Source organism: Antechinus flavipes, chromosome 4 (genome assembly GCF_016432865.1).
Source record: "Antechinus flavipes isolate AdamAnt ecotype Samford, QLD, Australia chromosome 4, AdamAnt_v2, whole genome shotgun sequence".
Taxonomy (NCBI): Eukaryota; Metazoa; Chordata; class Mammalia; order Dasyuromorphia; family Dasyuridae; genus Antechinus; species Antechinus flavipes.
The window spans coordinates 428,345,379-428,356,893 of record NC_067401.1 but is presented as its reverse complement, the minus strand read 5'-3'; positions in this window follow the sequence as shown (position 1 = coordinate 428,356,893).

The following is an 11,515-nucleotide window of genomic DNA, read 5'->3' as shown; positions in this document are numbered from 1 at the left end:
ACTTTGTTTCAAATTAAACTTGCTGTATTGAGCTTCTGAATAGTTACATGCTGAGGAGGAAACTGAGGCTCCAGTTTAATAGGTTAACCTGGAGTACAAATTAAAGCGTTGTTTTCCAAGGTCACACAAATAGAAATGAGTAGAGCCAAGGATTGGGATCCAGCTCCCTCTAACTCTGGATGTAGTTAGGGACAGGCCTAAAATGCAGATATAGCCTACGATAAGCAATGCCCTGAATCCAGGATTGTGAAAGCCGAGACTGAGACAGCGTACTAAACATCAATGTCCCTTTCATCACAAATCCTTCAGGAAAATTGCAGGTGGGTCTGAGGGCATGCATGTCAGAATTTTCACTGAGAATAAAGTCTGGTTTAGGACTAATTTACCTACTCTCTCCCTTCTAGTATATAGAGACTAAATTAGAAAATAGGTGGGGAACCTTCTCAGAACCTAGACTAGTAGAAAATTATCCCTTGGGGAAAGGAGACCTGATCCATAGGGAAATAAGATCATTAAAGGCTGTGATTGAGATTTCATTTATGAGATATGAAAATAAGAACAGGGTCCAGGGTTCTTAGTTAGGACTGGGAAGAGACAAGAAGGAAGGAAACAAGCACCTAGTAAGCAGCTTGTTGGCACAGTGGATAGACTGCCAAGTCTGAAATCAGAAAGAACTGAATTCAAATCGGATCTCAGTCACTAACTGTGTGTGTGATCCTGGGCAAGTCATTTAACCATGTTTGCTTCATTTTCCTCATCTGTAAAATGAGCTGGAGAAGGAAATGGCAAATCATCCCAGTGTCTTTGCCAAGAAAATCCCAAATGGGATTTTAAAGAAAAAGACACAGTTTGTGCCAAGATCTGTGCTAAGCACTTAAAAATAGTATTTAATTTGCTCCTGATAACAATCCTTTATCAATTTAAAGTTGAGGAAACCGAGGCAAAAGCTGAGTGCTTGTCCAGGTCTCATAGCTAGAAATTGTTTGAGGTGGAATTTGAGTCAATTCTTCCAGACTCTAGGTTCAGAATTCTCTATCCACTGCGCCACCTAGTGCTTCTCACTGTGCTGGGTTTTGTAGGAGAGAGATGTAGGGACTTGGTTCAGGAGGTGTATAAAACCTGCCAAAAAATGAGGTAAGTCTTTTTTCTTTGAATAGGAGATATTTGCCAGTATTTCAGTAGAGATGTGATCTCATGTATATTTCTACCTTCCATTTATCATATACCTTCCTTCCTCCCTTCTTTCTTTTTTCCCTCCCTCCCTCTCTCCCTCCTTTACTTCCTTCCTTCTTCCTTCCTTCATTTCTCTTTCTCTCTCTTCCTTCCTTCCTTTCTTTCTTCCTTCCTTCCTTCCTTCTTTCCTTCCTTCATTTCTCTTTCTCTTTCTCTCTCTTTCTCTCTCTCCCTTCCTTCCTCTTTTTCTTTCTTTCTTTCTTTCTTTCTTTCTTTCTTTCTTTCTTTCTTTCTTTCTTTCTTTCTTTCTTTCTTTCTTTCTTTCTTTCTTTCTTTCTTTCTTTCTTTCTTTCTTTCTTCTTTCTTTCTTTCTTTCTTTCTTTCTTTCTTTCTTTCTTCTTTCTTTCTTTCTTCTTTCTTTCTTTCCTTCCTTCCTTCCTTCCTTCCTTCCTCCTTCTCTTTCTTTCTTTCTTTCTTTTTTTCTTTCTTTCTTTCTTTCCTTCCTTCCCTCCTTCCCTCCTTTACTCTAAGCCTCTCTCCCTCCCTTCTTTTCTTCCTTCCTTTTTGATTTTGATTTTAATTACTGAAATCTCTCAAATTATCTTGGGATTTACAAGCTAAATTTTTTTCCTAAGGACCATATGTTAAACCAAATCACTCTAACCTTCATTGATTGGTCAATTATAGGGTGCAATGCAAGCCTTACTTAGTCAATGTTTGGACCCTGATGGTTCAAATTGAATGTAACTAGCAATTGTTATTGTTATGGCCAAAAACCCTGAGGGTCTTCCCCTTCCTGGTTGATTTTTTTTTTTTTTTGGACTAGGTAAAAGAGGCCTTTTTTAAGCCTCATTTCTTTCTAGCCTTAATCACTGAATGAGTGTTGCCTCAGTAAAACTGAGACCTGGGAAAAACTCTAATTTAAAAGGACCAAGATTTCCAGAAGCATCAGTGCATTCTTGGTCATCTCCAGTCTTCCTGATCCGATCTTTATCTTACCACTGGTCCTAGATGGCTCTGAAGGAGAAAGTGAGGCTGGTGACTTTGCACTACACTTTGATGCTTAAATCCACTTCATTTGCAAGTCATGGTATCAATTCCCTGATGTAACAGTATTTTTTGAGGATGAAAGACAAACAACAACAACAACAATCTCATATATATATAGGCATTCCTTTACTTACAGATCACAACTCAAGAGCAGAAGATGGAGAAGGGCCTTTGTTTAGCATTCACAAAGACCTGTATATTTGTCTTACTTAACACATTGATTTGTTCTGTACTTTGGGGAAGTCATTTTCTCTCTCCAGAACAAGTTTCATCATCTAGCAAAAGAAAGAGTTGAATTTGATTGGATTTCTAAGGTCATTTCCAACTTGACACTCTTCAGGATTAGTGACACAAAGACCTTGTTTGTAGGTGAAGATCTCTCTCTGTCTCTTTGTCTGAATCTCTCTGTCTTTCTCTTTCTTTCTCTCTGTTTCTGTCTCTGTCTGAATCTCTCTGGATGTCCCTCTGTCTCTGCCTCTGTCTCTCTGTCTCTCTGTTTCTCTCTGTCTCTTTTCTGTCTGTCTCTGTGTGTGTGTGTGTCTGTCTGTCTGTTTCTCTCTCTCTCTCTCTCTCTCTCTCTCTCTCTCTCTCTCTCTCTCTCTCTCTCGGCAACAGAAGTGTGTAGAAGTCACATAGTTAAATAAAATTCAACAAACATGCCTAAAGTAATTAAGCAAATAAATAAATACTTACAAGTTGCTATGCCAAGTTCTGGCGATTTTAAAATAAAATTACAATCCCCCTGTTTTTGAGAAGCTTACATTTAGGAAGGGAAATAAGGCAGGTATACACAGACACAAAAAAAATTATAATACAAATTAGAAAATGAAATATACAGAGAGGAGATCAAATCAAAAGAACTAAAGGATTCCAGAACGATGGGGATCACTGGGAGGATCAGAAATGAACTAAATAAGGAAGCAAAGGACATCAATTGCTTCTGGGCATGGAAGATGGCATTTGAGCAAAGTTATGGAATACTGGAGAGCATTAGGTGACTGTAAGAACTGTCAGTGATTGGAGAATAAGATACCTCAATGGGACTCATGTGAGATAAGAACTGGAAAGATAGAGGAGAGTCATATGAATATTAGAGTAAGGATCTTTCATTTTATTTAATAAGTAATATTTAATAGATAAGTCCTCAAGATTTTTTAGGAGGAGAATGATGTCATCAGGCCTGAGCATTAGAAAGACTGCTTTGTGAATGTTGCCAAGGATGAATTGAACGAGGGAGAGAATGTGACAGTTAAAGAATTTGGTGGTTGTTACAATAGTTTCAATGAGAGCCTACACTAGGGTGCTGGTATTAGAAATGAAAAGAAAGAAGAAATGTCGGAAATTTTATGGAAGTATAACCAAGCTTCAGTGACTGAAGGAATGATGATGCTCTTAACAGAAGCAGAGAAACTAGGATTAGCGTCAGTGGGAAATTCCTATTGACACATAACATGGAGCCATGTATAGGAACCTGGATCTGGAGTCAAGAAAACCTGGGTGTAAAATTTTACATTAGATACTTTTGAGTTACGTGACCTCCCTGTGTCTCAGTTTCTTCATCTGAAAAAATTAGGAGATGGGACTAGCTGACTTTTAAAATCCTTTTTAGCTGTTATTTATGATCCTATGATCTCATTGCTAGGAAGTATGAGTTCTATAACCTGTTAAAAAATTTCTTGTCCTTTGCCTAGTGATGACTAGGCTACCCAGAGAAAAAGGTAGGTGGATACTCCACAGTCTCAGTGACAAGGACATCAGCAAGAAGAAGTTCAGTACAGAGAACACTAGAGGGCAGTTGCCTCTTTGGATTGGTGAAATGGAAGCTTGTGCTACTGTAACATACCTGTTGCAGAACATATTTATTCATTCTCCTCATTTAAAAAACAAACAAACAAACAAACTTCCTTTGGCTATATTATGGCCAGTTTGCAAGTGGGAATTGTTGTCAATCAACCAGTCTGTGAAATGGAGAGTTTTTTTAGTTGGGGTATTGGTTCAAGAAGAGTGGGAAACCTCATCAAGTAATTAGGAACCTGTTCTTTGACTAGAAGAAGGCTTTTGACAGGATAGAGCACTGGACCTGGAGTCCAGAAGACTCCCTGAGTTCAAATCTAGCCTCAGAAACTTACTAGCCATTTGACTCTGGGCAAGTCATTTTACCCTATTTGCCTCAGTTTCCTCATCTGTAAAATGAGCTGGTGAAGGAAATGGCAAATCACTCCAGTATTTTTGCTAAGAAAATAAAAATGGAATCATCAAGAGTTCAACATGATTGAAAACAACTGAAGAATAATCAAATCAATACATCCATATGGGTATTCCTTCACCTAAAGATCACAACTTATTCATGCCTGCCCATTCTATCATTCCATAAATTCATTAGTCTTAAATTTTTTCACTAGAGCTGCTAAAGATGCCAAAAGGCTCTAAAGTATAGCTGGGCATGACACTTAATACCGTACACCAAGATAAGGTCAAAATGGGTTCATGACCTAGGCATAAAGAATGAGATTATAAATAAATTGGAAGAGCATAGGATAGTTTACCTCTCAGACTTGTGGAAGAGGGAGGAATTTATGACCAAAGAAGAACTAGAGATCACTATTGACTAAAAAATAGAAAATTTTGACTATATCAAATTGAAAAGTTTTTGTACAAACAAAACAAATGCAGACAAGATTAGAAGGGAAACAATAAGCTGGGAAAACATTTTTACAATCAAAGGTTCTGATAAAGGCCTCATTTCCAAAATATGTAGAGAATTGACTCTAATTTATAAGAAATCAAACCATTCTCCAATTGATAAATGGTCAAAGGATATGAACAGACAATTCTCAGACGAAGAAATTGAAACTATTTATAGACATATGAAAATATGCTCCAAATCATTATTAATCAGAGAAATGCAAATTAAGATAACTCTGAGATACTACTACATACCTGTCAGATTGACTAGAGTGACAGGGAAAGATAATGTGGAATGTTGGAGGGGATGTGGGAAAACAGGGACACTGATGCATTGTTGGTGGAATTGTGAACACATCCAGACATTCTGGAGAGCAATTTGGAACTATGCTCAGAAAGTTATCAAACTGTGCATACCCTTTGATCCAGCAGTGTTTCTACTGGGCTTATATCCCAAAGAGATACTAAAGAAGGGAAAGGGACCTGTATGTGCCAAAATGTTTGTGGCAGCCCTGTTTGTAGTGGCTAGAAGCTGGAAAATGAATGGATGCCCATCAATTGGAGAATGGTAAATTGTGGTATATGAACATTATGGAATGTTATTGTTCTGTAAGAAATGACCAGCAGGATGAATACAGAGAGGCTTGGAGAGACCTACATGAACTGCTGCTAAGTGAAATGAGCAGAACCAGGAGATCATTATGTATCTCAACAATGATACTGTTTGAGGATGTATTCTGATGGAAGTGGATCTCTTCGATAAAGAGAGCTAATTCAGTTTCAATTGCTCAAAGAGGGGCAGAAGCAGCTACACCCAAAGAAAGAACACTGGGAGATGAATATAAACTGTTTGCATTTTTGTTTTTCTTCCCGGGTTATTTATACCTTCTGAATTCAATTCTCCCTGTGCAATAAGAAAACTGTTTGGTTCTGCACACGTATATTGTATCCAGAATATACTGTAACCTATTCAACATGTATAGGACTGCTTGCCATCTGGGGGAGGGGGTGGAGGGAGGGAGGGGAAAAATCGCAACAGAAGTGAATGCAAGGGATAATGTTTTAAAAAATTACCCTGGCATGGGTTCTGTCAATAAAAAGTTATCAAAATAAATAAATAAATAAATAATTGATTAAATAAATAAATAAAGTATAGCTGGGCATGAATCATTATCCTCTTCTTGAGTGATATATTTCATCTAATAATATAACAACTTCAGTCTTACCCAATTCACAACCTAGTCACTCATGTACTTGCCCTATATTACATATTAGCCACAATTCAAGATATCCTTTTCTCCTGCCCTTGTGTATCTTTTCCATCCCTTCCCCCAAATCAGATAGTCAATTTATTAACAATTTACCACTTACTAAACAACTCCCAAATTTTCACCAAATTTCAATTTTACATGCTTCACATTCTTAGATTCATAAGACATTTCCATAATCCACCTAAGAATTCTACATTTAATAGAAATGTTAATTTCTCCAAGTTCAATGCCTTAGGCATTCTTGGTGACATTGTAATTATAATGAACAGAGCCTTGATTTTCTATAGGAAATTTGCATTCTTAGGTACAAGTATGTTCAAATCCTGTACCTCCCAGATTCGAGGTTATAATGATATTTGATTTTGTAAGACGACCATCAATCCCTATACACCCTAGGCAGTAAACAAAAATTAATTAGCCATAGACTGCTTATCTGGGCTTACTACTACATAAGGTATCATGTAAAGCAAACGAAATTCATCTAATCCTTGTACACTTGGAGCTATCATACCAGATAGGATAAAGTGATTGAAAGAATATATGGGTAGATATATAACCAGTAACATTCAATATTGAAAGCTTAAGGACCTTTTATTTTATTTTAGTCTAGATAAAAGACAACTGAGAGGGGCATATAATGTGGGAAAAGGAGACTTAATATGTGTTGCTTGTGGAATTTTCCAATAATTAAGCAGATTCTGGTGCAACATAAGAATGAATGTTCTAACAATCAAAGATATCTAATAATGCAATAGGCTCCATTAATGGCCAAGGAGTTCATTATTACTGAAGGAGTTAAAAAAGAGGCTGGGTGACTAGAGAATCTTTCAGGAATAGTACCAAAGGGAATGCATGTGTTTATACGGAATTTTGAGTTAGATGTCTAAGTACCTTTGAGTACTTACTTATTCCATGATTCTGTAGTCATATGAATTTGTAAAAAATTTAAGTGCAGAGGAGTTATCTATGTCACAATCTCTATTTCTCACTGCTACAAGCTCATTGCTCTGTTAATTTTCTTTCTTGGGCTCCCAAGAAAAATAGGGTATAGATATCTCAGAGATAATTAATATTACAGAAATTATTTCTATAATTGGCTTGTTTCCTACCTCCCTCTGAGCTGAGGAGAAAGGCTCTTTTGAGTTAACTTCCTTCTCTTAATTCCAAACCATGCATTTAGTAACATGGACTAAAAATCAGTGTAAATGACTAAATACTTTAATAGCAATTTCAAATAGCATATGATTCAAACATTCCTTTTATTTTAGGCCATAATCATTGCAAGAGGAGAATTTAATAATTTCTCCTTTACATTTATTCTTCCCACTAACTGTAAAAGGGGAAATGGGAAGTTAAGTAGTTGGATTGATTAAAAAAAAAAAAATCTGGGACTTTTCCCAGGAAATACTTCAGGGAGATAAAGAGAAAAGTGTTATGGACTAGGTTCCAGCAGTTTGTCAACTTAATTTTCCAACTCTTGTCCAACCTCTGCCACACCATGAAGTCTCAATTTCCCTTGTTACCTCTGCTTTCTGTCACAGGGGCAATGCTCTTTTACTGCCATTCCCTGATGTTTCAGTGGGAGAAGGGGAGTGGACCAGTTCTGCTGATAGCCCTCCTTTTGTAGCTCCTTATAGGGTCCCTCTGCATTCTGGTCTTGTTACTTCTTAGCATAAGAAAATTCTTTCCAAGTTCCACAGACCCCACACACTTAGTGAACTCTGGGAAAAAAAATCGTATGTTCCTGTGTATAAGCAACACCTCTTTATATCCCACCAAATCTTCACAGCAATATTCCTAGGGGAAAGACTTACACTGCTAAGAAAGATCTAAATTAAATTATGATTTTCACATTCTGTACTTTAGGGAAATGTTTGCTATAAATGCTATTTTGAGCAGTAAAAAGTGAACACTGAGTATTAGTGTTCTGTTTTCAGAAGGAGAAGATTAAAGTCTGTTTAAAGCTTTTGAAGTGTTTTAATCAAAATGAACTACTTTCATGAAAATACTTCCTGGGAGGATTATAAACACATAGGGATAGAATACAGATCTCTAAAGCCAAGGTGTGAGTGATGAAAGGCAAGAGAGTCTCATTATTGGAAGGAAATTTAGAGATTATCTAGTTTCAGTCCTGCCCAAGTCATACAGATATACTTATTATATGCCTGATAAGTGATTGCTCAATCTTATGATAGACCTCCACTGAGAAGCAACTTATCACCTGGCACATAACAGATCACTGGAGTGTATGTTGTTCAAGAAGGACTAGTGTGAGAGCTTGTTGAGTCCTTTTCAGGGATGCTCATCCACCTTTGGTGTCCATATGGCACTCAACTCTCACCTGTGGCACCAAGAAGCCCTAGGATAGCAGTAGCTATACCCTAGTGAAAGCACAGCAGATGGGCTAAACCAGGGTAAAGATGATTGACATGTCTAAAACACATTGATGAGGTAGGGAGGTATCTACCCTAAGCAAGACTTCCTTTGATGAAATGGGCAGATGAGATCAATTTGTTCCAATGGCCATCAAGGTGGCTGAAGCAGGGGCTGAGGAGTGCTTAGAGTTTGGTCAGTCTTCTAAGACACCAAGGTCACCCACTGAATCCTGGGCCAATGTCAGTTGTGTTGACTTTTGTCTTGCCACTGGAGTTTGTTGACTTTGCAAGAGAGGCTTATGATTTTGTGTAGCTCTGCCTCACTTAAATCCAATTCGCACAAGTCAAGACATTACCCTATGATGTCATTGGTCTACTTCAAAAATGAAAGACAAACAACAGCAGCAGCCCATTCCAACTCTAATTTAGGGCAATTCTTTATATGAACTCTACATCTGTTTTGGAAACTTCTGACTTATGTTCTTTTGGAAGCCTTATGATTCTTTTTATTTTTTTTAAGCCTTAAGATTCTTAAGTTGTCTCTATGTATCCTGTCTTCATGAACAGCATATTTACTTAGAGAATTTGCACTCATCGAACATTATTTAATTTTGCTTCTTTTTATCCTTGTTCTTTTTACTTCAGCATACTTGTATTTTTGATCAATTGTTCTCTTTTGCTTCTTTGGAGAGACTAGTCATCATGGATTCAATTTTTTCTATTATGCTAATTTTTCTTTTATGAAGGCTATAAATTCTTCAATTTGTTCCCTTAACTTCTGCCTTCAAGATTCTTATTTCTCTCCTGAACTCTTTGGAAAGATCTTGATGGGGTTCCATGCTTTTCTGGATCCTCTGCCTTATCAGATAGTGTTTCAATTTCCTTTGTCTTGCGATATATAGAAATATTTGGATTCATTTGGATGTGTTGGTAGCCATTCTCTTCTCTTTATATATTTTAGTTTATCTACATGTATTCCAGGTTTTTAACTGAATATTCTTTCTTCTAAGATCTTTATCTCAGTAATATAATTTTAATATTTCCCCTTTATATTTCCCTATCAGTAAACGATAAGTAAACATTTATTAAACACCTATCATGTGCCAGATATTGTGCTAAAGGCTGAGGATGCAAATATGAAAAAAGAAAGTCATCCTCTACCTTCACAGGACTTACAATCTATCAAGGGGAGACAAAATACAAAAGGAAGCTGAAAAAAAAGGGAGGGAAGGGAGGAAGAAAATGTACTTTGTGCAGGTGCTTGATGGAGAAAATAGAGAAATCTCAAAATAGTTCAGCCAGGTGAAAAATGAGAAATCTCAGCTGAGATTTCTCCTTAAATGGAGCTTTATAGCTCTTTTCTCAGGGCAAAGAATTGGAAATTGAGGGGATGCCCATCAGTTGGGAAATAGCTGAATAAGCTGTGGTACTTGATTGTGATGGAACACTATTGTTCTATGGGAAATGAGCAGGATGCTCTCAGAAAAACCTGGAAAGTCCTCCATGAACTCATGCAAAGTGACATATATTGTGTACAAAATAAAAGCAATGTTGTGGGATGATCAGCTGTGAATGACTGCTATGATCCAGGACTACTCTGGAGGACTTATAAGGGAAAATATTAACCATACCCAGATAAAGAACTGATTATCTGAATACAGATTGCAACATGCTTTAAAAAAAAAAAAAAAAAAAAAAAAAACAAAAAAAACTTTGCTTTTCTTGAGTTTTTTTTTTTTTTTTTTTTTGGGGGGGGGGGAAGGTGGAGACCTATAGTTGTTGGGGATTTTTAGGGGGCAACATGACTTTTACGTCATAATTTCACATGTGCCTTCTCAACGTGGGCTGGGTGGGGAGGAAGAGAATCTGGAATTCAACGTTTTAAAAACAAATTTGAATAAAATTGTTTTAACATGGCAAATATGGAAATATTTAAAAGGATTGTACATGTTTAACCTACATCAGATTGCTTGCTCTCTTAAGGGAAGAAGGGAGAAAAATTTGTGACACAAAATCTTACAAAAAAAAGGAATGTTGAAAACTACAGGCATTTGGAAAAAAATACCGAGAAAAAATTGTCTTACATGTAACTGGGGAAAAATTAAATATTAAAATTAAACGGAGGCTTGGGTTGCATGACCCCGCTCTCCAATCAGAGAGGTAGAAGATAGTGACAAGGTAGTATGTGTACCAAGGCTCCGGAGGTCTCACAGGATGATGAGATTATCTCAAGTGAACTTCCTTGGGCACAGTGGCCAAGTCAGAGAGGAAATACAGGAATTACTCTTCCTTTCGATGACAGATGAGTGATAGATGATGGAGGCTGTTAGTCAAAGCTATGACCGGCGTATTGGAGAACTCTTTCATGAGTTTTAAGTGGCTTTTAGAGGAGACCTCCTTGGATGATGGTCCAATTTCCTTTTTTAACTTAAAATTGTATTTATTTTCAACGTATGCAATAAAACTAGCTTCATTTTGGTTAACCGTCTGTTTGGAAAGAACCTTTCTGGATTGCTTATATAATCATAACAGCTAGCATTTTCAGAAGAGACCAGACCAGCTCAGCTCCAGCCTCCAGAGCAGCATCCCCCTTTCTCCCCCTCCTCCTCCTCGCTCCCCGGCCCTGGGGATGAACAAGAGCGAGGCCGGCGAGAATAGATTGATCTCAGAAATTTACTTGGTACGGGAAGGGGAAGAGCTAACAGACCTATTTTATAGCCAAGAGAAAAAAGGGAAAGTGACGGGAAGGAAAAGCTGCACCTCGGGCTGTTTCTTGAGCCCCGCCCTCCGCATGCGGAAACCCTTGCGATGACATCACCCCATGTTGTCACTGGGCCCGCGCCCGCTCCCGGGTCCCGGCCACGCCTCCAAATTCCTCTAGCTCCGCCCCTCCTTTCCTTTTCCTAGGACTTCCGGCGCGCAACAGCTTCGTCGCGCAGGCAACCTGCTCCAGGAAGCGGA